Below are 27,877 nucleotides of genomic sequence, written 5' to 3' on the forward strand. Positions count from 1 at the left end.
TTCTCGCTTCTCGAGAAATTTAAACACTTAAATTATTCGCTTTATATTTCCGATTGAATTTTCCACGATTTTTTTTTTGTTCACTGGCAGTGACGATATGACGTCTGAAAATCACTGGCCAATTTAATTGCAATCGCCTTTGTGGCCGTAATCATGGTTCAGTTTGATATATCATATTCAAATCCGATTTGCAATTGAAAAAACGCTTTTCAAATACGTTTCAATGAAATTTCAATTGGCCGGATCAATTTCATGAGTGTGCGTCAAGCTAATACATGAACAATGTAGATAACGAACATTCTCTTTTGCATTGTCTCTCTTATTTCCATTTTCTATTGGGCATTCATTGTATGAGAAACTTTTTCACCGAACTAATGCCAAACAATGAAATGAATAAATCGTCAAAATTATATCATAAAAGACGCTTATGAAAAAAACTTCAACAAAAAAGACCTGATCACATAAAATCGCTACCACTTGCCGTACTCGTGTTATCAATTACACACCAAAACTTTTCTCCGATTCCTATAGTTATATTTAACTTTTCGTTTGTTTTCGTTTGTTTCTCTATCATATTTTGAGCAGAATTATTTTTTTTGAATGAGAAAAAAAATTTTGTTTGCTTTTTCCGCGCGAATAGACGGGGCAGAAAAAAATTAAAAATGTAAACGTCTTTAATGGGCAATCATAAGAAAAATATGTTTAGTAATTTTTTGTTCGTGTGGGCTGGTGTGGGCTTTTCGTTTCGATATGACGATTCTCGGCTGGTTGTTGTTGTTGTGTACATTAAGTGCCTTTCATTCAAATATATATTATTTCTCGTTCTCTTTCTCTCCTTACCATTGCACGAATATTTCTCCCATTTATGTTTTTGTTACAATTCTTGCGCTTACGAATTTTCATCTTTCAACCTATTTTTGCTATGATTATTGGCCCTATTTCTTCTTATTATTACTTATTACTTGGTAAGTTTCGTTTAATATATATTTTTTCTACGTAGACACAACTTTTGCACAACGTAATAACAAAAACAGTCAACACAAGCTAAATAGCATTGTTAACAATAAGTTTGTATTTTTGTGAAATTGCACATTGCAATTCTGTTCCATGGTAAATCATTTGCCCTTGTTACCGTTGTTTGTGACTTTTTACAGGAAAACTAAAGTGAAGCCCGCATTTCACCTTCTTTACCGGCTGAAAGAGGAAAAGTATCGCTCACAATCACTCTCGGCATATTTTTTTTTTTTAGGAAAATTGGAAGAATTCTAGTTGATGTAGATCTTTAGATTTTCGACTTCGAAAAAATGTATCAAATCGGAAAAGAGTAGTTTTGCATGCGCCATGCCATTTGTGAAAATTATGAAATGTACCTCATTTTCCTATCTTTAAGTTGGGTTTGGTTGCTGTTATTGTTGGGCGTTGCGATATTGAATTACTGATACACTAATCCAACTTTTGTAAGTGGCTCACATAGGCTTCGCATCGACCATTCCTCGTCTTGCAAATTTAACTTGCGACGACGACGACGAAGTCGTCGACCACGACACATAGAGATGGGATGAGAGAAAGAGCGCGCGCGAGAGCAAAAAAACTGCTCTTGAGCATTCATTTCGACATTATATTTCTGATTACAATAGAAGCAGAGAGAATAGCATATAATGAAATTTGTAATATTTTCTTTTCGCTCGTAATATTAAAAGTTTCGTCTTGATGTTGTTCGAGGCGCTGTTCACCATAGAATTTAGTGGATTGCGTCGGGTTTTGATATTCCTTTTCATCCTGATTATTGTTGAACTTTTAATTGAATGGTTTTCCTTCGCATAAAATACAATTTTTTTTTTCTGTTCACCGTGATTTCCATTCAAATCTATTACGAGTGCAAACAATGTATACATATAGGTTCGCTCAAGAATGTGGTTTGGTGAAATTCGTTAAAAAAATCGGGACAGAACTTATTATTTTGATTAGCAATTTCAATTCAGAATTTGTTGAGTAAAATATTTAATAAAGTAGGATTAAAATGAGTAAGTTTTGAAATTGTACAGTTGCATAACGTAAATCTCGTTGAATCTATAGATATATTTAATTTTCGATGTGGCACACGGTGAGATGCAATTGGCGCAAACACTGAATTCTCAAACTGATAATAATAATAATGATGCTGAATTGGTTCGGGATGAGGTGGCGGCGGCTTATCGTTGCACTTCATTATAATCGACACGTTTCATTTCGAAGTTGAACAATTAAATTCGTATTTGCTGATTTATTTAAAGAAAAATTCAATTTGCACTCGCTTCGTTTGTCAGATCATCAGCTTCGAATTGAGTTTGCCAGATACTTGCCAATTTATCATTTATCCATTTTTCGTGCGCACACAGTGAAGATTTAGTTTGAGCAAACAAAACATTGAAACCATCAATTTAAAGCAATGAGACCGAGCGAGCCGAGCCAGAGAGAGAGAGAGAGAGAGAGAGAGAGAGAGAGTGTGTGAGAGAGAAAGAAATGTATTTGGCTACTGTTAAAAAGTGTTGCTGATACTGCAGTAGTCCAACGGCTGACTTTCTTCAGCATGGAAGATTTTCACTGCTAATTTTCCGATTGTTGTTCTTTTATAGAAAATTGTATCGGATTTTTCGTACATTCATTTTCACCGCTCATTCTTATTATATTATTTATTATTAAGTATGAATTATTGTAGCGGGAATGCACAAGTCAATGGTGTTTATTTATTGTATCGCATTACACATTGCATCGACACGATTCAAGACTTTGAACAACAAACGAGAAAAACTAAAACATCGCACCAGCATCCGGTAATTTATTGACGCTTAAACTTCAGTTGTGCACGTAAGCAAAACGAAGACCAACTATTTTATACGTTTTACGTTTGCTGTGTTGGTTTTTTGTGTTTGCAATAGATGCGAATACAATTACCAATACATAATCTAACGAAAACATGACTATACACATTGCATAAAATGAAACACACAAAATCCCCAAACAAAAAACAAACTTTTCATTACACAAAATTCAAATAAATTGAGAATAATTTGCTCGATTGCATTGAAGAGTGCGGAGAAGAATTGTGATGACGGTTATTATGCAAACAGAAGCGTTTTCCATTGCATTAAAAAAATAATAAATAAAACATTTCACAAAACAAGCTCAGGTCAATATTTCCATTATTGGTTCTAATTCTGTAACATTTTCCTTAATTTAGTCGACGTTGTAAAATATTTCACTATCTACACCGAATCATATAATTGGATAAAAAATGTGTTGAAAATAAATTTTGATTTTATGCCACTATATTGCGCGTTTTGCAACTGAAACGGTGCCCTCGAACAAATTATATTTGAAAGAGAAATGAAAAATCTAGAACTTGAGATGTTTGTCATTCAAAACGAACCTCATTCAAATTGCAACAGATAGAATAGAATCGAGAAGAAAAGAAAATGGCAACGACAACGTAGAAAATTGTCATTCCATTTCAAGGAGGAACTAGTCGAATGGGAAAATTTTCAACAGAAAACATAGTTATAAAAATGTGAAGCGGATAAATTTGATCAGTGAAGAAATGGCACTAGAGATAACGCGCGAGAAAAATATGATAAATGCAATTTTCTTTAGTCAACTGTGCACAGATTACAAGACATCAACTTCAATCTACAGGCAGTCTGTTACAAAACTAAGTTTATGATGTATTTCTCATTCGTCGACGCTACAATCTCTTCACTCTTCTGGCACGGTGTATGGCATTAGCACACATAGCACCAGTTCTAGATTTTTCTTAAGCTGACGAATGTAATAAAACTACAACTACCTGCATAACTTGTATGCCATGCCCCGTATATTTCTTTTTATGTTATATCATTCATTTTATTTCAATTTTTGCTTTGTATTTTTATTTCAGTGTGATCTGAATGTGAGAGTAAAGAAGATTGAATGAGATAGAAAGATGAGAGACAAAGACAGGATGGAAAACGTGTGTACGAGAGAATGAAAAGTTTGGGTTTATCATGTGTTGCCAGCAAGCGAATGCAACCCAGTGGATTTATGCGGCAGGCATTAGAAAATTTATTCAAGTCGACCGGATAAATAAAAATATGAAAAACAAAACAAAACGATGTGATGGAATGAAAGTTCTAAGAAATAAATGAAATACACACACCCATTTGTACTACGGCATCGTTTTATTTGCTTTTTTCTCATGGTGCGTGTGAATATTTTTTGTGTGTGTGTGTGTGAGGGAGCGTGTAGAATACTTTATGGCCAAAGCTCACACCGGTGAGTGTCTGACACCTTCATTCCCACTTGTAATGCATTTTGAGCAACGCTTTGTTTGTTGTCTGCTCGAAATTTAATTTGTACAACGTTTCGTGTGCGCGCGTATGTGAAGGAAAGGGTGTGAGCATTTGTTGGCTGTACGAATTGCTTTGGTCGTCCTTCGAAATCGTTAAAGCTGAAACGTGAACATTTGTTGTAAGAAGATTAAAATTCGCAAGTATCAGAGATAGGAAAAAGATATTGTATACGATGTGGTCGAATTTACTCATATCACACGCGTGCACACAATTCTCTATATGCATTGTAACACAAAAAAAACAACAGCAAAAAATATATAGTAAAAATACATCTCCCAAGCTTATTTTATTGTATGTACCTTTTTTTCTGATGCTGTTTTCTCAAGTAAAATAATACGAAAATTGTTTGATGTCGTGAATTCTTCTCTGCGTTTTTCTCAACACGTTGCGTTTTTTTTTCGCTCTCGCGTCACGCTTGTGATTTATGGTGGCTGATGAATGGATGCAATCTGCAATTCTTTGGCATCGTTCTGACTCAATGCTGCACAGCAATAAGGATTAAATTTACCACTAACTCTGGACACAAAATGTACACTATAAACAATTGTTTGTACGCAACATAATCTCATTTATTGCAATTAAACGAAATTTCCGCGATTAAAATCAAAATTGAATTTTTTGTTGTTAAATAAAAATGAATAAAGTGAGCGTGAGCGCATGGTGTGGATTTGCATCATGCAAATTGGAGATATAATTAATTTTTTGTTTTCTGTTTTAAAATATTTTTGTGAAAATTAAATTAGGCAATGTGACCGCTTTTGCTAAATGGTCAATTCTCGTCGTGGCTGATGGTCTCGTACGAAGTGTGAGCGCGTTTGAGAGACAGAGAAAAAGTGAGTATTTTATGAATTGTGGTTTTAATTGTTGCAGAAAGCCAAATTACACTCACTGCTGGTTGTCGTTGCACGTTTGCATAAAATGTAGTCATTAGAGCTCGACAGCACATTTGTATTCTGGATTATTTTTAAAACCACAATATTTCCAGGGAGAGAATGCACAACCACTGAATACCCAGATATAGAAAATTGGGTACGCGCAATTGCATATGAATTGTGTGCACTGTGCTCTAGGAGGTCATTTACGAAGACTAGGGTAACGCAAATTCATTTAAATGCAACCATATTTTTAGCACCTGAAAAAGTCATCTTTTTTTTTTATCAGCAGTCACAAATGACTCGTCTCCTATTTTCACCATTGCACATTTTTAACATCATCGTTTAATTCCGCGTCGTTTTGGAAGTGGCGTAAAATTGTAAGATATGATCGTTATAATTCACACCCTAATCGTGTGGTCCGACTTCTACATGTGTGTTTTTGGTAGCAATACTCACATTTAATTGAATAATAAAATCATAAATTTTATTTAAAAAATAATCGCTTCGAATTACTATATCGCTTTGAACTGCGAACAATTTTTTTTTTTCATCGATGAAAGGGAAATATTTGAATCCATAGAGTGCAATTAGCTCATACTGTTTGTAACTTGGATTTAACATTGGATTATTGATTACCACCCTTGAATTCGATATTAGCTGCAATGTGTATACAATCCAAAGCAAATAATTTTTATCATGCAATCCATCCATATTCTATCAGAGTGTGTTCGAATTTTTAATCAACTGAAAATTGGAACTGATTTCTAAACTTGAATTTAACACTTTCAATCAGAGTGTTTTCAATAAAACAGGCATTTCTATCACATTGATTGCCACTCAGAAAGCTAATTTAGTTTGGTGACAGCTTTAACTAATTTAAAGTTACCCTACCTCCTTTTGTCTTATTTAATCTCATAAATTGGTATTTTGTTCACTATTAAATTCAAGACATGAGAATTTAATCTACGACTTTAACTTACATGCTGGGTTCTTGATGATAATGCCATCGAAGGGAAACACAATATGAAGATTGAAGACCAAATTTTTAAATGATGATCCAACCAAAAACGTTTGAAATTCATTATTAAGTTTGACATTTTTGTGCCAAAGGACGTCCGTGAATGTGATATAAAGTCACGTGGAATTTCCTCATCACTCAATTATCGATAGTTTAGTTAATTTGATGAATGTAAAAGTCTGTTACGTATAAATACTGTAGGTAAAGCAAAATAAAATCGATGAAACGCAATCCACGATGCAATCGATATTAATTGAGTTGTTGAAACAAAAACCTTTCATAAAATGAAGTTGTTTACGTTTTATTGAAATGGCTATTGATTGAGTTGATCAACAAATGGGGGTGCAGTGATTGTTGTCATTAAGTTTCGAGTTAGAGCAACAACAACAAAAAATAAGCGCATAATTTAAATTAAACCTGCTTGTAAACAATAGAACGTAATCAACTGAAATAATGGTCATGGGTAAAATGCCAAGTTGCATGTAGTGGTAGTTGTTATGCAGCAAAAAGTGTTGTCAAGTTGAAAATGCGAAAATTTATTTTATTTTTTTTCAGCAAAAGCTGCAAAACGGAAAAGCGACCAATTAGAATGACTTTTGTTGTTACTACAATAGCACCGAAAAAAAATGTGCAGCTTGTGGAAAAAGCTTTACGCAATAAGTAGAAACACAAACTGAAATACGTGTTAGGTTAATAGTTTTGATCTTTTAGTAAAATGTAAGCAACAAAACATCAGCTGAAAAAAAAGCTAAATAAATAAATAAAAACACATCCCGTGCAAAAAACTAACAACGACGGAAAATGAGAAAAACCATGCGAATTATGTTAACGTGCAGAAGATCATCAAGTGAAGTGCTGTGTGGGTACAAACTAAACCCTAAACTAATGCTTGCACCGTAATCAAGTTTGAGTTTTGTTAGTGTGGATAGCGCGTAAAATGCATGTAATTTTTTTGTTGTTGTGCGGTTGATTTCTTATTTTACCGCCAGCACAAAGCATTAGGCAAAGCGTGTGAATGGTATAAATTTTCTTCGTTTGTATGAATTACCTCAATTTATTTTTATTCATTTCGTTTTTCGATGTTTTTTTTTTCAACTGCCATTTCATTCACTCGCTTTGGTTTACGAATTCATCGACGGCGGCGACGACGATGGCGATAGTGTTGGCGGCGATAGCAGTGGTAATGGTTACGACGGTGTGGTAGCTCAAAGCGCCCAGTAAAAGAAAGATAGAGAGTGAAAAGTTTGCGTGAATTCAAGCACTTCTGACAACAGCGGCATAATGATCGCAACATATATTCGCTATAGCAAAACACAACCACCAATGCTACACGGGAGTTAACCGAATGTTCATTGCATCCCAAATTCTGATAGTCCGCATAAGTAAATGATGCCACAAATCGTGTTTGCAGCTCTTTCTCTCGCCCTCCCTCTATCTCTCACCATTCAAAAAGTTAACTAGGGTATTTTGGCGATTCGTTCGCATTTTCACTAGCGATTTCCTGATAGTTTATTGTATCGATTAAATGCGGTGTGTTTCACGAACCAAAACAAATTGTGTGTTCGTCGGGATCAGCCAACGTTCTCTCTGTCTCTCATACGTATATAATTTCTCTCTCTTTCTTGCTCATCAGCGGGTACTCTCAAAAAACGTCACATAATTCAATGCTTTTGATAGTTTTAACTGTGAATAAACATCGTTATTTCGTAAAAATATTCTGGAACAAAAAAAAACTGTGCATTGAGAATTTGAGACTGAATTTTATTTTTTTGTTGAATTTTTGCACTTCCGCCTTGTAAATGCGATATTGTCTAGCGGAAAATTCGCATTTCAACGCTTAAACTGATCTATTTTCGATTCAAAAAACAAACGGGGTGAACAAAGCAACTGCAAAAAACGGTCTGTAAACAGAATTGCAGCCGGGTTTCTGCAAATACACAAATTTTTTCTGCGCAATTAAACTTTTACGGTACATAATAAATACATGATACGATGTATTCTTTTTTTTTCTCTCTCGTTTTGCGTCCGGATGGTCTTTGCTGTTGTGTTGTACATACATTGAATGAAAAAGCATTCCCTGAATGAAAACAAATGCTGACATTTAGAAACTTTAGTTGGATAAGGGGTGGCAACTTGTTTACACGTTTCCTAGTTCTCGCGAACACTTTTTATTTGTATTTTGTTTTGCAAGAAAAGTAATTAACTCGAAAACTACAAAATGAGAACAATTTCGGTATTTTGTTTTTGTTTTTTTGCCAGGCCATTTTGTAAGGGAAAAGGTAATGAAAGTGGATATTGTAGCCAAAAGGAACGAATCATTCGAAGAAACGACACAAAATAGTAGCTCAATGATCAAAAATTATAAACGTAAAAAAGGAAAGGTCATTAGAGCATCGAGTAATTGAGTAAATAAGCAAAAGTAGAGCGTGCACAATGAATAACATTAGCATAAAATGTGAATCCGAATATCAGTCCGAATTACTTAACTTTGCCATATAAAAGGCCGGAATTTGTTTAGAAACAAGCACTCATTTTGTAATGATACGTGAAATGTGTTTTGGCTCGACTCCTTTTTTTCTCTCCAGTGTGGGCTATTCGAAGAAAGTCATTTCACATGCCGATCATATTTTGCTGGCGATAATATGAAAAAAGTGTCCATACAATGTAGATGCTTATAAGCTTCTTCGTGTGTCTGCCGTTCCCTGACTGCATGTGTCTATGAGCACGACAATGGTAAGGCAGCGAATCATTTGCATAAAGATATCCATGGTAAAATGTGTAAAAATTACATTTCGCATATGTTTCGACGGCAGTTGGAACTGGGTTGCATTGTTATTTATGGCCAGATTTTTAACTCATGGTTGACCATGTGTAGAAAACTTTATTTTGCGAAACGCTTCAAATGCCTTCTGATGCGAATGAAGTGGCGTTGATGCTACTGCTGCTCTACTGCTGTGCCTTTTGTTCTATGTGCCGATTCAAAATAACAAAAACTTATTGAGCAATCCATCCATTCTAATTTCATTTGTTCTCGTTTTGAATGTGTGATTTCATTTCAGACTTTTCGGTTTGGAGCATGTGATTTGATTCCCAGAGCATGTAAACAGAATGGTTGCGTTGGATGTTGTCTGGCAAGAAGAAAAAGACACACACACACATTCGCCCAAAAAGTGTCTAGCATTCGAATAAACTATGTGTTTGCACTTGTATGGCATACAAACTAATATCACCGAGAAACGACAATGCGAAGCAACGCTGCACCAAAAACCATTTCAATTCAATACAATAAAAGCGATAAGAGATACACACATGCACACGCACACGCACAAAACATTCTACCGAATGAAGATTGCCGAAGTTCAAGCGATTTGCTATTGTTCGCTTGTATTTTAACGGATTTTGCAATTAGTCTTTGCCTCATGCTTGTCCCCGTTCATTATTGCTTTGGGCGAAACCATGACGTATCTTGGTTTCTCCAAATTCACACAGTCACATATGCCATTTATTTGCCAAACCGAAATGTGCACGCTTGGCTGTATAAAGAGGCAAAACCTGCGAACGCACCACCGTAATAAATGCTTGTGTGAAACAAATGCCAACTTGTTCGATAATATACTGCAGCAGATGTACTTAATTCACATACAACTCAAGTAAGCAAGCATACAGGCACATGCTTTCACACACACACAACAATAGCATTTTATTTATCACATCTCGGCGCGGCGAAAGTATGTTGCAGCACCACTAAACTGTCATTTCACATCACACCAATTTATTTTTGTCAGCTCTTCACCATTTTCGCTTGTCTAACCGAATGAGATGCTTTAATAAATACTCTTCGCTTATTTAAGCACGCATTTAATGGCGATTTGTTGGTGCTATATTCACATGATATCTCGATGAACTCTCTTTCCATGCGATGAATTCGAGTCGAAAATGTTTTGGTTTTTAACGAAACAAAAACATCGAATATAAAACCCAATTAATTCTATCGAAGTCATCTTGTTAATTATGTTCGATCGATTTGTTTATAATCAGATTCAATCTCTTAATCCAAAGATATCGAATACAATAAATCAACAGTTAAGACGACGAATTTTAAAATGTTGTTTCTTTATTGAAAGAGTGAAGGCAATTTGATGAGATGTCGAGTAGAAGGCGAAAGATAAACAAGTGGCCGAAAACAAATCTGCCCTTGTTCAAATGGCCACAGGCACTTTCCTTTATTTAGTTTTATTTGTTCACGCAACAGACACACAATGAAGCGGAAAAAAAAGGTATATGACCAAAGTGTATAAATATCAATAAAATCATTTTGAATTCAGCACGGATACCGATTTCAGAAAGCTAAACCAGCCAATTCACTCAATATCGAACGCAAGTTAATAAATATTTTCCGAATGCGCATTGAATTGTAAAAAAAAAATTCGATCCCGAATCCGAAATATACACATTCGTAAAAATGTGAGTAAATGTTGAAGCGATAGCAAAAACAATTCGATGACGGGAGCCGATTAGTCTGAGAGATAGATGAAGCATCAAAAAATCAAAATTCTATTTGGATAATGCGAAATGGAAAGGTTTTGATTGTACAAGATTGAGTCAATATATGAAGTGGAAATCAAGGTCAAGTGGAAGATTTAATTGATTGAAAATAATTCGAAAAAGGGAAAAAACACATTTTGAAGAGAAATACGTTTTTACTTTTTCTGTGTTTTACTTTCGTACAGTTTTTTTTACATTTTGCCTTGAATTCACAACAAACTGTAAAATGCGTCATATTTTCCCATGAGTCTGAGGCTCAGACTCCGGGCTCAAACTATTTGCAGAGTCAAATATCAAAAGCATTTAGCATACACGTTTGTATATTTATTTTTAGCACAGAATTTCTATTTGGAACTTACAAATGTTGTAATAGTAATTTGGAACCAACACATGGGAAAGGTATACAAATTTTAATAGTTTTGATTCATTGCACATGTGATTTGTTTAAAATGTGAAAGCTTTACGCCGGTGTTAACGATATTAAATATGGTTTTTCACGTTGTAAATCCGTTTCGTCAATGCTGCTGCAACACACACACCGCACCATAAGTGAAATTAATTAGTTGAATAAATAATTAATGGGTTCGTCAAATAGAGCGTCTAGCCATTCGTACCGCTCGATGGAAATGCCACCGGTTTTGGTGCAATTTAATGAAAATGAGAGTGCAATGTTGTCTGCGTGTACTGCTATAGCAGTAGTGTACTGCTGTAGCTATGAGCATCCACAATGAGCTCTGTATACACATTGAAGAAGCTATTTATATTTCAAATGTTTGCGTAGCAAATTATTATTTGATCAGTGAAGAAAATCAAGGTTGTCATTCTAGACCAAAATGAACATTGTCATCGAGAAAACTCATTAAATTAAAGCCGGTCACAACTCTGGCCTCAAGCAAGTCTAACGATTCTAGAAAAAGTTGTGTGTTTTGAGTTTTTTGTTAAATGGACGGCAATTCATTCCAATCGTCACAGAGCGCATTTACCGAGTAGTCAATCCAAATAAAACGTTCAATTAGCAAAATTAAAAAACCACAATGGGATGCTCAAATAAACAGTCGCTTTATTAACTCAATTTATTTCATCTCGGCACATACACATTTGACGTTCCATAGAAACTTTTAATAAATGAAAATTAGTTTCGATCTATAGTTTTTTTCCATCGAAGCACTACGGACTCTTTACTGCTTCATTTAGTATTCAAACGGCAAATCATTACAAAACCAGAAAAGAACGGGTCAAAATTTAGTTTTCGCGCGGTTTGGAAATAAACAAATTTGTTTTTCATTCGATGCATTTTTTTTTCTCCAAAACTCTCTCACTCTTGTGCAGTGTGTAAAATAAATAAAACTTTTCCGTTTTTTAGACTCTTTTTCCGGTGATTTCGTGAAATTGCCTGCTGTGCGAATAAAATTTACGGCTGTAAACACAAAAAACCAGATGGTTGCCTCCATAAAAAAGCAAGCGTCAATATAGCTTTGAATGAATGAAATCTGGAGGTGGGTGAGATATAGAGAGAGAAGAATAAGAAATAGAGGAAAAAAAAATTGTTGAAATCACGAGCGTAATTTTTTCCGTCGATTTCACCTTCCAACTTTTACCCAACATGCGATGTTGTGTTTTTTATTTCCATTTTATTATTCGATCGTTCAAGTTTTACCTTTTGACTCTCTCGTCGATGTAAAAAAAAAACAACCGACGAATCCTTTAAATTTTAATTTCAAGTGGTGCATTTGCGTAACATTTTGACTCGAATACCGAATAGAAGGCAACAGTGAACAGCGATTTATTTAGGACAGGTAATCAAATAACATTGAAGCGTTAAGAAAGTTTTGTGTGCCCGAAAAAAAAGTAACTAGCAAAGTAAAAAAAAACACACAAAAATGTGAATGGTATCAGTAAATGAATTGATGGCGAAATATTTCGGCGGCGAACCACTCGAATGAATGAGAGTAAGTTACATGGGTATAAATAAAAAAACAATGTTAAGTATCGAAAATATGCCGAACATTTGACATGCAAAGTACGGTTGCAAAAAGTTGCAAACATGCTTTTAAGTATCGCAATTAAATGAGCTAAACTCACGGTGCTCATAATTAGCGACTATAAAACGAATAAGTGTGAATCAAGAGGGAAAAAAGACATTTGCATTGATTTGTTGAAATGAATGTAAACGATTTCCCTAAAAATGAGCAATGCGTTTCTTGTACGAATGAACAATAAATTGCTTAAATTTTTGAAAGCCAAACAGAACAATCAATAAAAACTTGTATTATTACGATTACGGTACACTCGCGCGTCAATCGTCATTTTGATCTTTTCCAATTTTCGATTACGACTCACAATTCAACGCTAATGAGAACGAACATTTTATGATGCTTGAATTTGAAGCAAACAACTGTAACCATTATTGCAAGCGAACGCGGATAGATTGAGTGTGGGCGAAGGATATGTAAAAGGATTGAATCGGTTAAGTCGTGAATGAACCACATCAAAAATTGGTTTAATTTAGAGCAAAAGATTCGGCTGTTGCGAATTTCAGGTACTCCACAAAGTAGTTCATTGTTATTTTTCTTATGGGGGATAGGTAGTTTTCGATGAATTTGCATGGGGAAATGCGCATCTTATTTTTCGGTTTTGGTTAAATAGCACGGATATAATAGTATTATGGTAATGATGATGATGACAATGTGCTGCCATTGACAATGCAAAATGAATGAATACGCGGGCGCTCGAGACAATGCCCTTTCAAAAAATATACGCACAACGCGCACCTGAAAATATGCACAAAATAAGAATGAATAAGTGAAAGAGATAGATAGATAGACACTGAATGCGACAAACTTACGTTGTTCGTGTCTGCTGTTGGCGTGACACTTTAATTTCCACTTCATAAAGTTTATGCTAATCAGAAAAGGTATTGTTTTTATTACAACAATGGCAGCCGCTAGCATTTAAGCTTACGATCCGAATAAATTCTTCACGGAATTCTCAGCTCAAACTTTTAAGTTGATATACATAGAACAACAGAAAACGACCGACAACGACGTCGACGATGACAACAAGCAACATCATCCGACCGACCGGTGCAATATTCTCCCATGAATGAACCGGTATATTATTACATAAATTATTTTTTTTTTTAATGTGTGCATTTTGTCTTCCAAATTCGTTGTCTTCCTGCAACCATTACGTCGCGCACACTCTCAAATTTTCCACCTGTTTTGTATCGCTCGGCGACAGTGACGGTAGCGGCAAATTTGGGCTACGACCATATATGAATACAATGTGCCTTATGTGCATTGTTAAAAAATAGTGCACAAATTCACATTCGTGCAAACAATCCGAAATTTATGGAGCGTATGCATATTTTATGTGAATCATTTTTTTTTATTTGGCGAACTTAATTAGTTCATATTCAACGATGCTGACGAAAATTTTATCGTCTGACTTATTTCACTTATATACATGCATTCATATAATATTTTATTTGTGCGATTACGTTTTTACGCTGCCAAAAACAGGGCCCAAAGAAAATAATGAGTTGAAACGAACTGTCTTCAACCTTAATTGACGACGATTTAATGTGCTTGTGCACCAATGCAAATATATACACCAAAAGAAGGAAAGGGAGATAGAAAGAGGGAGAGAAAAAACAACCATAGCAAAAGCTTTCACTATTCTATTTCGTTCCGTGAGTTAATAATAAATATTTTCTCGGGTATTTAGCTGAAGGTGCATAAACTTTTAACAAACAAGATTGAATGGGATTTAGTGCGAAAGTCACATTGAGACTTTTTCTTCCAAAAATTATGCATAAGCGTTGTATGCTGTGTGCTCCGTTTAAATTTTAATTAACTTAAAGTTTGTGCTTAGTGCACAAGTTGACCGAAAGTAAATTCAAACTCCACTATAAGCGCTACAACTCTCCGAAAACACAACTACTAAATAGCTTGTATTGAATGCTGATATTAATTGCAATTAAAAACATGCGCTTTCCACTTTAATTCACATGGACCGCGCACACTGAATACAGTTTATGTGCGGGGACGAGCCCGCAATCAATGCGGTTGACTATAATTAAAACTTTTTGAATGACTCATTTGGAATCATCAATTCTTTGATTTCAAGTGTGCACGCTCATACATTTACACAGACAACACTTCAAATTAAAAGTAAAGGGTAACAATGCGTAACGAGGAAAATAAATCCGGTTTCATTTTATAACATGCATACAAGTTTATTTCAAAGCCACACTTAGCGTTTTATTTCAAAGTAATATTAAAATTTCTTCATTGTTACATTTTTCTTAATGTAAAATGTTCATCTTACCCGCTTAAATTAACAAGAAAAATAGTATGTATAAAAAAACCAAAGTGAATCACTTAAAACGAAGAAGTTCTCATTATTCGGAAATTGACCTTCATTATTATTTCGAATAAAATGTTACATTCACATCAAATTGCTTGGTTTTCTCACAAAAACTTTTTTGCATATATTGTATTTAATCCACTTTGAATTGAAAAGCCTGAAAAGAAGAAATCATGTTGATAACCACGGAATAAATTGTAGTTTTTCGCATTTCATTTGAAATTTGACTCAACTTTTTGTGGTTTATTACGGTGCATAATCTATATAAATGTCTTCATCATAATTCCCTATTTGAATTTTAAAAAAATATTGTGCTTTCAATAAGAATTGTGTCGAGGCAAATTATGGTGATTTGCAACTATCAAGTGCAATCGCAGCCAAAAGTGCAAAGCTTTTACTGTTGCAGAGCGCAGAGAGGAGCGAAAATAAAAAATCGACAACTCAAAAATCCGCTTTGTAAGGGAAGTGTAGCAATAACGATAAGCCGCGTGAAAGTTAATAAAATACCAAAAATATGTTAAGCCATTAGCTACTTTTAACAGTTCAGTTCTTGTAGAGATATTGTGTGTACAATAAAAAATTATTCTCGCTCAAACAAAAAGAAACAAGAAAAATAAGAAACTTTTCTTTCGAACGTGATTTGGATTGAAAGTTGTGGGTTTTCAACATGCCTGGGGCACAATGTCACCATTCGAGAATAACTCATGATTTCTTTTTCGCTTTGAATTCATAATAAAAAATCAATTTTCTTATTTATGTATTGCGTAATACTAGTAAGTGACTTTCACTTGTACCTAATGAAATTAGCTACTACCTCAGTCGAACGAGCAAAAGCGAGACAAGGAGATCTATAAAATTGAAGTGTAATAAAAATAGATTTGCATTGGTGGTGAAATATTCAATTCGGTTTATTCGGTTAAGTAAATGTTCGTCCGGTACAGGGAAATTAGACCGCAAATTTGTAATGAAATCCATCATAACGGAAACGAAATCAACCCCATTTTGCGAAAGATTGAAATCTTTTTCATTAAATCGTCTCTTCTTGCTCCTCAAACTCTCTTCCTTTTTCCTCTTTCAATTTTGCTCCGTTCGATATGCTTCAAGTAATCAAAAATGGATTGTCTTCCGTACACCATGCTTCGTTTCGCTGATCGCATCAATTTTGCCTTTTCAGAAATAAAATCTTCTATGATTTAATAAGATACTAGATTTATATTTGTTGGTGCGTGTGTTTTCATATCTTCTTCTTCTCTCTCTCTCAATTCAAAAGGATAGAATAAACATAATTTGATTTAAAAACTTCATCTCCGCTGGAGTGTATTCCAGCACCATATATTTGCTGCAACAAACACTCTTTGATTCAATGTCAGTGTGAAAATATAACACCAAACAGATATCTGCTACCGGCTTCGGAGTCACGCAAATGAATTTTTTTCGTGTATGTCTGGACGAGCCAACCGGCTAACCCTATGAAGAGACAAAATGCGAATTCCCCTCATCTGTGCCATCTTGTATTCCATAGTTGAACTCAATTTAGTTACAATGAATTGAATCGAAAAAGAGAAAAAAAACAACAACAGTAACATGGCTACATAGATCTGTTGACCAGTGAGATACGTATAGCAATGGAATGAAAGAATGAAGAAAGCGTATATGTGTATGTATGCATCAGCACGCATAGATGTACAGCTCTGTGTGGCCGTGCTATTGTTGTTGTTTTTTCACTTTTTCATTTCAATGCTACAGAATTAAATTCAGTTTTTGCATCTAATTCACACTAAAATCAGATGGCGCTCATTAGCGAGATTCGCAAAAAATAGTCTCCAATCTCATACAAATATACACCGGCTGGGACGAGCATAACGGCACGAAATAAAATGTTAGAAATAATATGAACGTGTGTTTTAAACAGAATGAAAAGCGGAAGGAGAGTACATGAAAAAGAAAATCGTTTAAAAGAGAGACAGATTGATGTGAAATCGAGTCCTACGCAATAGAAAAATTTGCTCTTATTTTCACAGAACAGTGTTGTGATTTTTTTTTTTGCGTCATGTTGAGCCTATAATGTTCATGCTTTTTTATGAATGGTGAAAAAAATAAAATTGTTAAATTGGCATTATTAGCGATAGCTGAACGAGTAAAAAAATCAAGCCACGTCAGTTGAGTTGGTTACGAAACCTTGCACAGCAGAAACCCGTCAACCTCTGTATTTACGTACTGTGTACATATCTCATTCTTCCAGGGCCGGTGAAGAAGAAGGTACAAGAAACAAAATACAACGATATGGAGAGAAAAAAGCGTCGGTATCGAGGCTGAAGCGCGACATGTTTTTATTCCTCTTCTTCTTGTGTTTTTCTTCCTTCATCTGTATCGTGTTCGTTCACTGTTCGTCGAATATAAAGTGGAGTGCGTTGATTGAATTGAAACCCTAAAGAATAATACAATTTAATGTAAGATTGACTTCGGGTTATTTAAAGTCAACAGCCACAACAACAGAAGCTGACAACCAACTTAAAATATACAAACAAATGTTACAACAAAAAGCAAAACAAATTCAACGACCGAAAGTGAGAGAGAGAGGGAGAGACTATAAACAGAAGAAAAAACCGTCAACCGTTGAACAGTGGCAGTTCTTTTCATTTCTTTCTTTTCGTTTGCTCGCTTGTTCCCCGTGGTAGCGGATGCCTCCATTTCTCTGCCTCCCATTCACTTTTCAATGATGTTCTGTTATTTTGCCTTTTGTTTGTCTGATGAGAATCATATTGTGTTACGATGTGACACACATTTTTATTATAAAAATCCGGTAACAATGTGAACGTAACTGAGCCGAGAGAGAGGGAGAATAAGAAGACGAAGGAAATGTGTTGTTCTCGCATACGCAACGACGATAACCAGAGGTGAAAAATGTATTTTGGCCATGTTAAAAAATTTGGCGTACAGTTGGCATTTGATTCTTGTCTTCAAAGGATTTCCATATAAATGTATTCGAGGCGCGTGCTATGCCTGTACAAAACCTTATACACATACGACATGCACAACTTACGCAAAGCCCATAAGATTACACATAAATTTTGCGTTGAATTATATTAATGCTGTTGTATGTTGGTGCGTTCATTGCTCGTTGTTTATATTCTGGTATATTTTATCAAGAGATAAGCGATGTTTTCCATAATAATTTCCATTGAATATTACATTTTAAGAATGACTTTCTCTTTTATGCTTTTGCCATAAATACAATAAATTCATATTTGTTATGTGACGAATAGAAGCGCAAACAAGAAATTATTAGCTAATTTCATTCATGGAACTGTCATATTTACCTGCAAATTGATCCATTTATTTTTCTTCAGAGGAATGTGTATGATGACAAGAAATTGAATGCGCGACCCACCCTATTGCTTCTTTAGATTCCAAATGAAATGTTTGGCAGAGTTTTATTTTTCTTTTCGATGATATGCGATTGACAGCAGATAAATCAACAGCTCAACTTATCACAGTCAACTGTACGGTCGAAGGCTGACACGTACCATTTACACACTCGCATATTGCATGGATAATTTGGTTTCACTTTACGGTTCCGGTCAGTTAGGCATACATTTAGTACAATCTATTTATTCGCTTAATCTTTTTTTTGAATTTGCCGTATGGATTTTCTTTTGGGTTCAATTTTTTTGTTCTTGTCAGAGCGATAAAGTTAGAGAGACGGAGAGCGAAAGAAAACTTCGAATTCAAATAATGGTGATGTTTTCAATTCAGGTGCGGAAGTGTCTGTTTTTTATTAGAATTATTGGTCTGGTCGGCATATAATAAAAACGCTAACTTTTTCCATTAAAACATGAATTTTGACATTGAACTGTGGTGCCTTTAAACACTTTTGTGGTCGAAGGGAGTGCAGAAACGTTCTTTTATGTTTCGGAGACAGACAAAGTGAGGGAAACAGAAAGAGATCGAGAGAGAAATAAAGAACTATTATTATTCACACGCAAAATATGAAGAAAAATACGATATACAGTTTGCTGCAGGTACTAATAGGCCGGTAAACAATTTCTAAACCGTTTCATTGCTATCTCTACATCAATATTTTACTATTTCATAATCAAGTAATGGACGCCTTTTTATCCCTAGCCATTCATAATACCTGGCGTTGATGTTTCTTTTATTTTGCGTTTGATAAATACTCGGAAAGTATTTTTTATCGCTTTTTTGTTGATATTGATGGCGGTGGTGTTGTTTGCCAGCCGCATTTTCGAATGAATATATATTGACAAATAGCACATCCGATTGAGGCGTGTCAAAGACATCACCATAAATAATAAATTGCAAAATGCGCCGACAACAGTCATCATATTACACACGCTCAAAGAAAAAGCACTGTTACATTGCCACAGCCAGATACTCACACTCATCCACTGACTCATTCGCACACACAAACACACGAGAAAGAGAAAAGGAAATAAAAATAATAAGTTAGGCGTGGATTGTGTGAATGGCAGTGAGAGAATAATAACGAGAGGAAAAAAACGCAGCAAAAGGAGCTATAAATATGTTTCGACATCACTTCAGTGTATATCTATCGCAACGGCTATATAAAGTACGGGCGTTTTTATTCTTTTTTCAATTTTATTTTCGGCATTTGGTCGCACTTTATCAATTCAATAGCAGCAAGCTGTTGTCAATATATTTCTTTGCCGTCGACTTTTCAATGTGAATGAGAAAAGTTTGGTAATGAATTGGAAAAAAAAGCAATACATCGAAATAACAGCGATTCCAAATGCGAACAGAATGTAAATAAATGGGCAAAAATTGCGTTGTTTTGCATATTTTCGGCCACTACCCTGTACAAACATTTACATTTGAAATTAGTTGTACATCGAAGTGGTTGTCGTGTTTTCAGCCTCATCTTTGGCCAATACCAATGCTCGAACGGTTAATGAAAACATTTATCCTTCACCAGATTTCCAACAATACACGATATTTATTCATTTGAAATTCTTCGCTAATACCGAACTGATTGAAGCTTATCATTGGTTCGTACACAATCATAAAACAGAGCATTTTTCAATGGGAATACATATCGTTAAACTAGGTGAATATCTTTTGTACAGCACGTTCATCAACTATTATTAGTGGTAACAACACCCGTGTATGATATTTCAAGCAACCGAAAATGTACATCTTTTCAAAAACTCAAATTACATCGCCAAACTTCAAAACTAATAACATTCAGCGAACAATCATAATTCAACGAAAGCATTAAAGTTCATAAAATGTGCAAGAATTAAATTCAAAAATTGACGACTCTAACAACAACATAGCATAGACAAATGAAATGTGATGTAAGTAACGTGGTTTGGTGTATTCACTATTCAGTGAAATTGTCTGAAAACATTCACAATTTGGATAAACACTTAAAACACACATACAAACCACACAATACCGTTTTATTTAAGCGTGTTCACTGTTTTGAGTTTTTGGGGCATAAAAAATCTTCAACTCTTCAATGTTGCTAGAGATTGTTCAACGATTTCGACAGAAATTTTGTGAAGACGCCGACGATGTATACAGTACCGAAAATAAATAGAAGTTGAATAATCTTGAAGTGTGTTGATTTGTCTGTCTGTAGTCTTGTGCCGGTAAATGGCCTGAGATTACAAGAGTTTGACATTCGAATGTACGCTGCGATGCGGCATCCATCCTTTCTATGCATACGTTGATTTACACTTCAATTCGTTTAAGCAATAATATCTAAGTTAAATAAGTGAAATGGGAAAATATGAAGTGAACTGTTTATTACTTTACTTGAGGCATCAACAAACTAACGATTGTCGAAAATTTTATTTAATTTTATTATTTGCACTGTCAGTGTGCTCTAAATATGAGAACTAGTGTGCGCTTTGAATCGAAGTGAGTATACACAGAAATTGAAATACTTTGTGTGTATTTGTTTCTTTTTTCAAAGTTCTAAAGCGAGTAGAAAGAGATAAGCAAATTGGTTTTTGAACTGAATATGAAGTCTCCCCAGACTGAATCGGTTGATGAGTTCAAAACAAATTTCGGCAACAACAACAATATATTTCCCAAAGCAATCAAAGATACATTTGAAACTATAGATTTCAATTCTCATTTCATCAGTTCCGCTCCTGAATGTGATTTATAGTTGAATTGTAGCGAACTTTCCGACAATTTCGTATTCATTACACTTGGTTTTGATTGATGCAATAGCTGTCATACAAGTGCCGCTTTTCAATATATTCCCTCTCATCCTCAAGAGAGAACCGACTTTCAGCTATCAAGTGATAGCTGAGTGAATTCGCCTCCGACTAAAATGATGCCATTTCGATAAAACGATGCCAAACCATACAGACGCAAAGTGTAAGCAAAGTTTATGCAAATGAAGTTTATCTAATATCATAAATATCGCGTATTTGCATTTAGAATGTCTGTTTATTCATTAATATGCAACTGCACATATATACAACGAACATTTTCGCCGCGAAATACGCAACACAGAAAAATTAATGATGCCGAAATGTATTTTGCGGCTAATATTTATTTTAAGGAAAATTTACATAATTTGGTGTTGTTTAGCGAAAATTTACTTCTTATTTTTTTTTTTGTGTGTCGTACCAAAGTGCAGTTAGAAATTAGAAGAGAAGTTTGGTCGGATTTCCAAGTATTTTTCGCAGTGCATCAAGTTTCAACATGGTTGTGATTCAACGTGGATTTTGCTTGAAAATGCGCAAAACTAATTAACAAGCACAGAGTTCTCGGAATCTAAATAAAGCTTCGTAGCAAACTTGATTAAATCGCTGAAAATTGTACAATTTTTCGACAGAGATTCATGAACAGATTTTGCATTTTCCAAAAACAAGCCAATCATCGAAATTTACATTGATGCTCATGAAACTGAAAAGTCGATGTTTCGCAATTCATTTTTTGGAAATAGATTGGACTCAGTTAGCAGATTCTTCGAAAAAATTGATATGTTTTACGATTGGAATTGATTTGCCATAATTGATTGAATAAAAATTTGCCGGCAGAAATTCGAGTGGCGATAGTTGTCTGCTTTAATCGATTGTCTTTTTTTTTGACGGCTTATCGGAACACTATTCATTCCATTCAGCATGACTTCGGCTTTAGTACACTTTGATGCTGAATATTTGCATAATTGACTGAATGACCATTGTTCGGTGGAGAAAATTTGCCAATGACATGGACTTCATAAATATCTTGTATTTATGAAGCTTCAATTCATTCGCTACCCGTTGAAATTCATTTGTTGTATGCAGAATGCTAACAAAAGGAAAGACGGTGGATATTTGTCGAATGACAGCTGTGAAAACTCGCATCGAACAGATGGTTTTGTCAAAAATGTTGGGAAGTTAATGCACTCGAAACCGTTTTGGAGTGGTTATGATGGCGTTGAATGTCAGTGAGTCCAAAAAAAAGCTAAATCATCAACAAAGAGCCTCGAGAAAAAGTACAGGGATTAACGAAAGAAACGAGAAATAACATACGGATAATAACGAAATACAACGAAAAACAGCGAAAGCAACACAAAGGCACTGTGTTTATGTGTATGCACATGTGAAGCAAAAGCGAGTGGAAAAACGAAATGCAAACTAAAAGCACACGTCGTCGAAACGACAAAATCTATGGAAATGAAATGGTGAAACCAATTTATTTGATGGCATTTTTAATCCCATTGGCAAGAGTTGTTGCTGTATTGCATCCAGTTTATTTTTGTTTCGTTGATTTTTCCGTTTTCATTCTGCTGGCATATCATGTATGTGGACTTTTCAACCATCGACACTAATATGTGCTCGTTATAAAATGAGAAAATGTGAACTGGGTGAAACAAAAAAAAAAGAGAACAAGATACGAAAGTGAAAAAAAGCGAAAACGAAAGAAGAAAACGATTTTAACAGAGACAAAAAATTGAACAAAAAGCATATTTTTAACTTGACAGCGAATATCGACATCTACAGTCTCTGGCTATGCCATTTGCATTTGAGTGCCACCAGCGGTATTGATAGCATCGAAAGCATTCAATATAATTCGTTCTTTTTGTCGCCCCTTTTCATTCTGTTATTTTGCTTTGTTTTGCTGTTGTTGTTAAAACTGATCAGCGCTTGGATGTGAGTGAATTTACGGTTTATTGTCGAACAACAAACTGATGCAAAGTCATTTCAATCTATTTGTATATATGTTGTTTGTGTATGTATTTCTGTCGAGTTGTAATGACATAATGTCATTTAGTTCTCGATATACTAAAGATTGAACGAGCACATTTCGAACATGATATCAAATGAATTTTAACAATACGAACAACACAATGCATTCCTCCCAATCATAGATGAAGTGCCTGTGGCTCTAAAAGTACCCGCCATGAAATGATTAAAAATCCAATACAAATGTGACTTGTGCTCTTACAATTTTTCTCGCTACTGTTTGCTTCAACGCGTTGAACCCCTTTTTTCGTTGTCAACAGTAAGACACGATAATTATTCGAATGATTGGATGAAAATTGTCAAGTCGTTGAGGATAAACAACAAATCCAATCCACAATGCGAAAAATGTGCAGTCGAAACAAAGGGAAAAAAAGCAAACAACGAACTGAAAACGATGTTAACGCACATCGTTCAATTTTATGCACAATTGACATTGGAAACATGCATTCCTTTTTTCGATTTCCTTTTTTTAAAAGATTCAATTAAATGCCAAAAAAAACCGTTGAATGTCTCTTACCATTTTTTCCCTTCAAAGTAAATCGAACGTTTGATGCAAACACACCGCAATGTTTGCTGGAGTTTGTCTCGGGAATACGGGAGAATCAAAGAAAAAATCAGATACAGATTGTCAGATTGACCAGTTTGTTTATTTGTAGGTTAGAACCTTTACATTTCAACCGGCAAAATTCAAATCATTGGAATGCGCAAACGCGTTGGAACACCAATGTCCCAAACGAAATAACACGATAGAATGGAAATGTGGAAAAATATCCCACCGGCGGAGAAAACGGAGAAGATATTTGGTTATTGTTTATTTTCATTTGGTTGCATCTACTCCATGTGCAACCAAAACCGTACGTTCATAAGTTGCTTTCGAAAAAGCAACAACAACAACAGTGGAATGTTGAAATCTCTACGGTTCGAAACGAGTACGGTGTAGAAACGGTCGTCGGTTGTGAATGGGATGATGACGATTGAATAAAATGGGTAAACCTGTTCTCGATTTTTCATTGTTGCCGTCAGTAAACACTCACTGCTCGTCACATACGGACGCATTATTTCTTTGGTCGGTGTAACTATAATAAAGTGGTCGTAAGATACATCGACATACAAAAACCAACCGAAAAAACTGTCTGACAAGCTGACTGACCAACAAAGTAAAGAAAGTATCAATTGCACTAAAGAAAACACTAATCCGATTATCTTTTAATAAGAAAAAAAAAACTGCTGGTCACAGCAAAAACAGACAAAAAAGTAGTTCGTGTTCCAAAAAAAAGAACCAAATCCATTTTGAATAAGGTGAAATAAATGTGTTTTGTTTATATTCGTTAAATTTGTGAAAGAAAAGGCAGGTGTTTTGTTCGCAATATAGCATTGTACGCATAAAAATAGAAGCGTTGCATTTTTTCCACGTTAAATACAGGACTTGATCTATTGTTAACGGTGTGTTTTTGGTGTATTTTTTTGTTGTTGTTCATTTTCCTTTGAAATTTTATAGATTTTTGTGCCGATTCACGCTTTTCTCATCCAACTACGTTGGTTGACGAGATAAACATTAAATGTGTCGTTGAAATTAAAAAATACCGGCACAACGTTTGATAGAAAGAAGAATCTAACAAACAAAAGACCGTAGACATGACAAAATTCGCGACAAAAACTATGAATTGAATGAACAACTGACTGAAGGGGAAAATAAAGTTGAAAAAAAGCACAGCATCTGTTATTGTTCTTCCGAGTGAGTGCACTTAGTTCCATTCATTCATTCTCACTTTTTTATTCTGTAAAACGTTTTTGTGTTGCAGTTCGTTTCTCGACGTGATGTTTGTTTGTTTTCTCGTGTGAGTGTGTGTATATTTTTTGTTTGTTCATTTTAATCTCGTCTCGGCACGAGTGCTATGTGCATTCTCCAAAACCGTCTACTTTTCCAATTCTCACTAAATGCATCCAAAGTTACGGAAAATGGCTCAATATCACTCTCGCGTTACAATCACACAACAACATATATGTGTCAGCCAAACAATAATAATAATGATAGTAATTGCATCGAGCTTCAGTCCATTGAGATTTTACCGTACGTTGAAACTGGGAATTAAATTCAATGCAACGTGACAAAATGATCAAAAAAAAACACTACGAAGATAGAACATGACGAGAGAGAAAAAAAACGTAATATGTGCAAACATGAATGGAATTTCCTCGCAAACCATTTTACAATTTCCTTTTTTCTCTCTCTTTCTTTCTCATTGCAATAATAACAGCCATACCGAGTGATTTGAAAATGTATTGAAGTTGTTTCAACTCGGTAATGTTAGTTAACGCATAAAATATACATAGTGATAAATGTTTTTTCCCGTTGTTTTTCGCTTCGATATGATGCACCATCGATCACATCAATAAATACGACAGATCTCCTCTGCATTCCTTGCACACCATTAATTTTGTCCCATGTTTCAAAACTGAATTCCCAATGGTAATCGAATCGTTTAGAGTTGGAAACGGGAAAAATGGCACATATTTCACGTAAAATTGAACCATTTTAAGTGAGTTCCATTTAGATCGAACAAAAGAAAAAAAAGTCGATAGCGAAATTAAAATATATTAATTTTATTGTTGAATTTCGTTTTTGTCGTTGCTTTTAGATGTTTCAAATTTAGTCGCAACTCGCGAACAATGTAACACATGAGCTGAAATGAAATTGTATCATTTTTTTTTAACATGTTTGCTATATAAAAAAACGAATTCAATACTTTGTGCTTCACGAAAAAAATGGGGCTAATTTCGATGTCGCAATTCATCAAACAGTCACATGAATTAAATGTGCATCTCATCCAATTTCAGCGCAAATATATGTATAAGAAACAATTTTGTAATTTGTTTGAGAAACCGAGTGTAAGTTATTATCCAAATGATTAAATTATTCAAGCGTTTTTTTTTTCAACTTTGTGTTCATCTTCGAAAGTTGTTTTTGAAACGCGGGCATTACGTTGAAAATAAGCGTGAATTTAACGAAAATAATGCTTTCGATTGTTACAATTGTGCATGCAGTGAGTGCTCTTCAAGCAAAAACAAATCAAATAAATTCAGCGTATCGTTTATATAATTATCTTTATCGTGTTTTTCCCCTTTCTTTCTTTTTCTTTTTATTTCAAGCGGCATTATTCTCTGAATACATTCTTAGTGTGAACAAAAGCGAACAAGTGTTGCTTGTGTATGAAGAGTATCAAATGATGAAGGAAAAAAGGAAAAAAACCTGTCTTGTTTCTTTTCGGAAAATAATATTCCCACATCAGTACGCCATTAAACATCGTAAAATACACTGGCAATGGTTGCTTTTATGTCGGCAACGCTTAGATACATTGGGAAAATTCTCTTTTGTTCGCTCGCAGAGTGTTTTAATTTCTTTCTGTCTAGCAAAAATAACACTTTTTTTCTTTTTTTTTTTCTCATACTCAATGTCTGCTGCAGCGGTGGCAACGCATAAGGTTGTACCGCTTTTATGCTTCAACGTAGCACAATTTTGAACATGATCTCAAAACACTTTTTGTAGATAACGAAAAATATTATGAAAGAGAAGAGTTTATTTTAAATGATTGCTTGGTTCATCACAATTTTTTTTACCCATTCTTCGATTTTCTAACAAACCTTCGATGCACTGACGAACAAGTGGATAGATGAAAAATCACAACCAAGATTTCTATTTTGAAAAATTTCACTCTTGTTGAAAAGGGAATTTTGCTATTTAATTTTCTGTTAGGGCTACAAGTAGCTTCGATTCGGGACCTACTTGAAAAATACAAAAAAAAAATCTAATTAAATCATTTTTACATCAAAAAAGCAAAGACCGTACAACAATATGCCTCAAAGACGTTTTGCTATTTTTTCCACCTTGTCGTTAGTGTTTAATGGAAGTGTTCATAAAGGGAAGGCAAGACGAATTAAAAAAATCATTTTACAAATGCTTGCATTTTAATTCAAAAAAAAAATCATTCACTATATTTAACGTTTTTAATAGGGAGATAGAGTGGGGTGAAAAAAAATCCACTCTTTCCCATCATCCATCAAATGCACGCACCATATAAAGTAGTTAAATACGTGTCTGCAACTATGTTAAGCCCGCAAAAATATCATACATTCCATTTGTGCAAAGAAAATGCACCGACAAGAATAGATTGCAAGAAAAATTGCATATTCCTCACGTCGTCGAATTTCAACATCCATATCATGATTCATGAAATTCATATAAATAAATTATGATAAATTGGATGAAATGGAAAACATTGAGCTCAGTGAACGGAATTGAAATAAAAAATATACCAAATGAATAAAATAAAGTGGAATAATATGGTAAAGCGTACTATATTTACTTTTTTTTCTTCATATAAAATATTTTCTCGGCAACTTTGTTTTAATCGCATTTTCCTGGCTTGGCACGCCGCTAGCTAGATCTTTGTGTTTCTATGAAATCTCGCTGATGAA

At 34.6% G+C, this 27,877-nt stretch overlaps 1 protein-coding gene across 3 annotated transcripts in view; it reads left to right on the top strand.

The window, feature by feature from the left end:
• The first annotated feature begins 24,446 nt into the window (after positions 1-24,446).
• LOC116341157 (carbonic anhydrase-related protein 10) overlaps positions 24,447-27,877 on the top strand; it is a 41,573-nt gene continuing 38,142 nt past the window's right edge. For 2 of the 3 annotated variants that reach the window (XR_004201137.1, XM_031768067.1), the window contains exon 1: positions 24,447-25,136. The gene's annotated coding sequence lies outside the window, so the exon portion shown is untranslated. The remainder of the gene's footprint in view (positions 25,137-27,877) is intronic. The other variant, XR_004201138.1, reaches the window with a different exon arrangement.

This window comes from Contarinia nasturtii, unplaced genomic scaffold (assembly GCF_009176525.2).
Source record: "Contarinia nasturtii isolate CC-2019 unplaced genomic scaffold, AAFC_CNas_1.1 Cnas_scaffold_695, whole genome shotgun sequence".
Taxonomy (NCBI): domain Eukaryota; kingdom Metazoa; phylum Arthropoda; class Insecta; order Diptera; family Cecidomyiidae; genus Contarinia; species Contarinia nasturtii.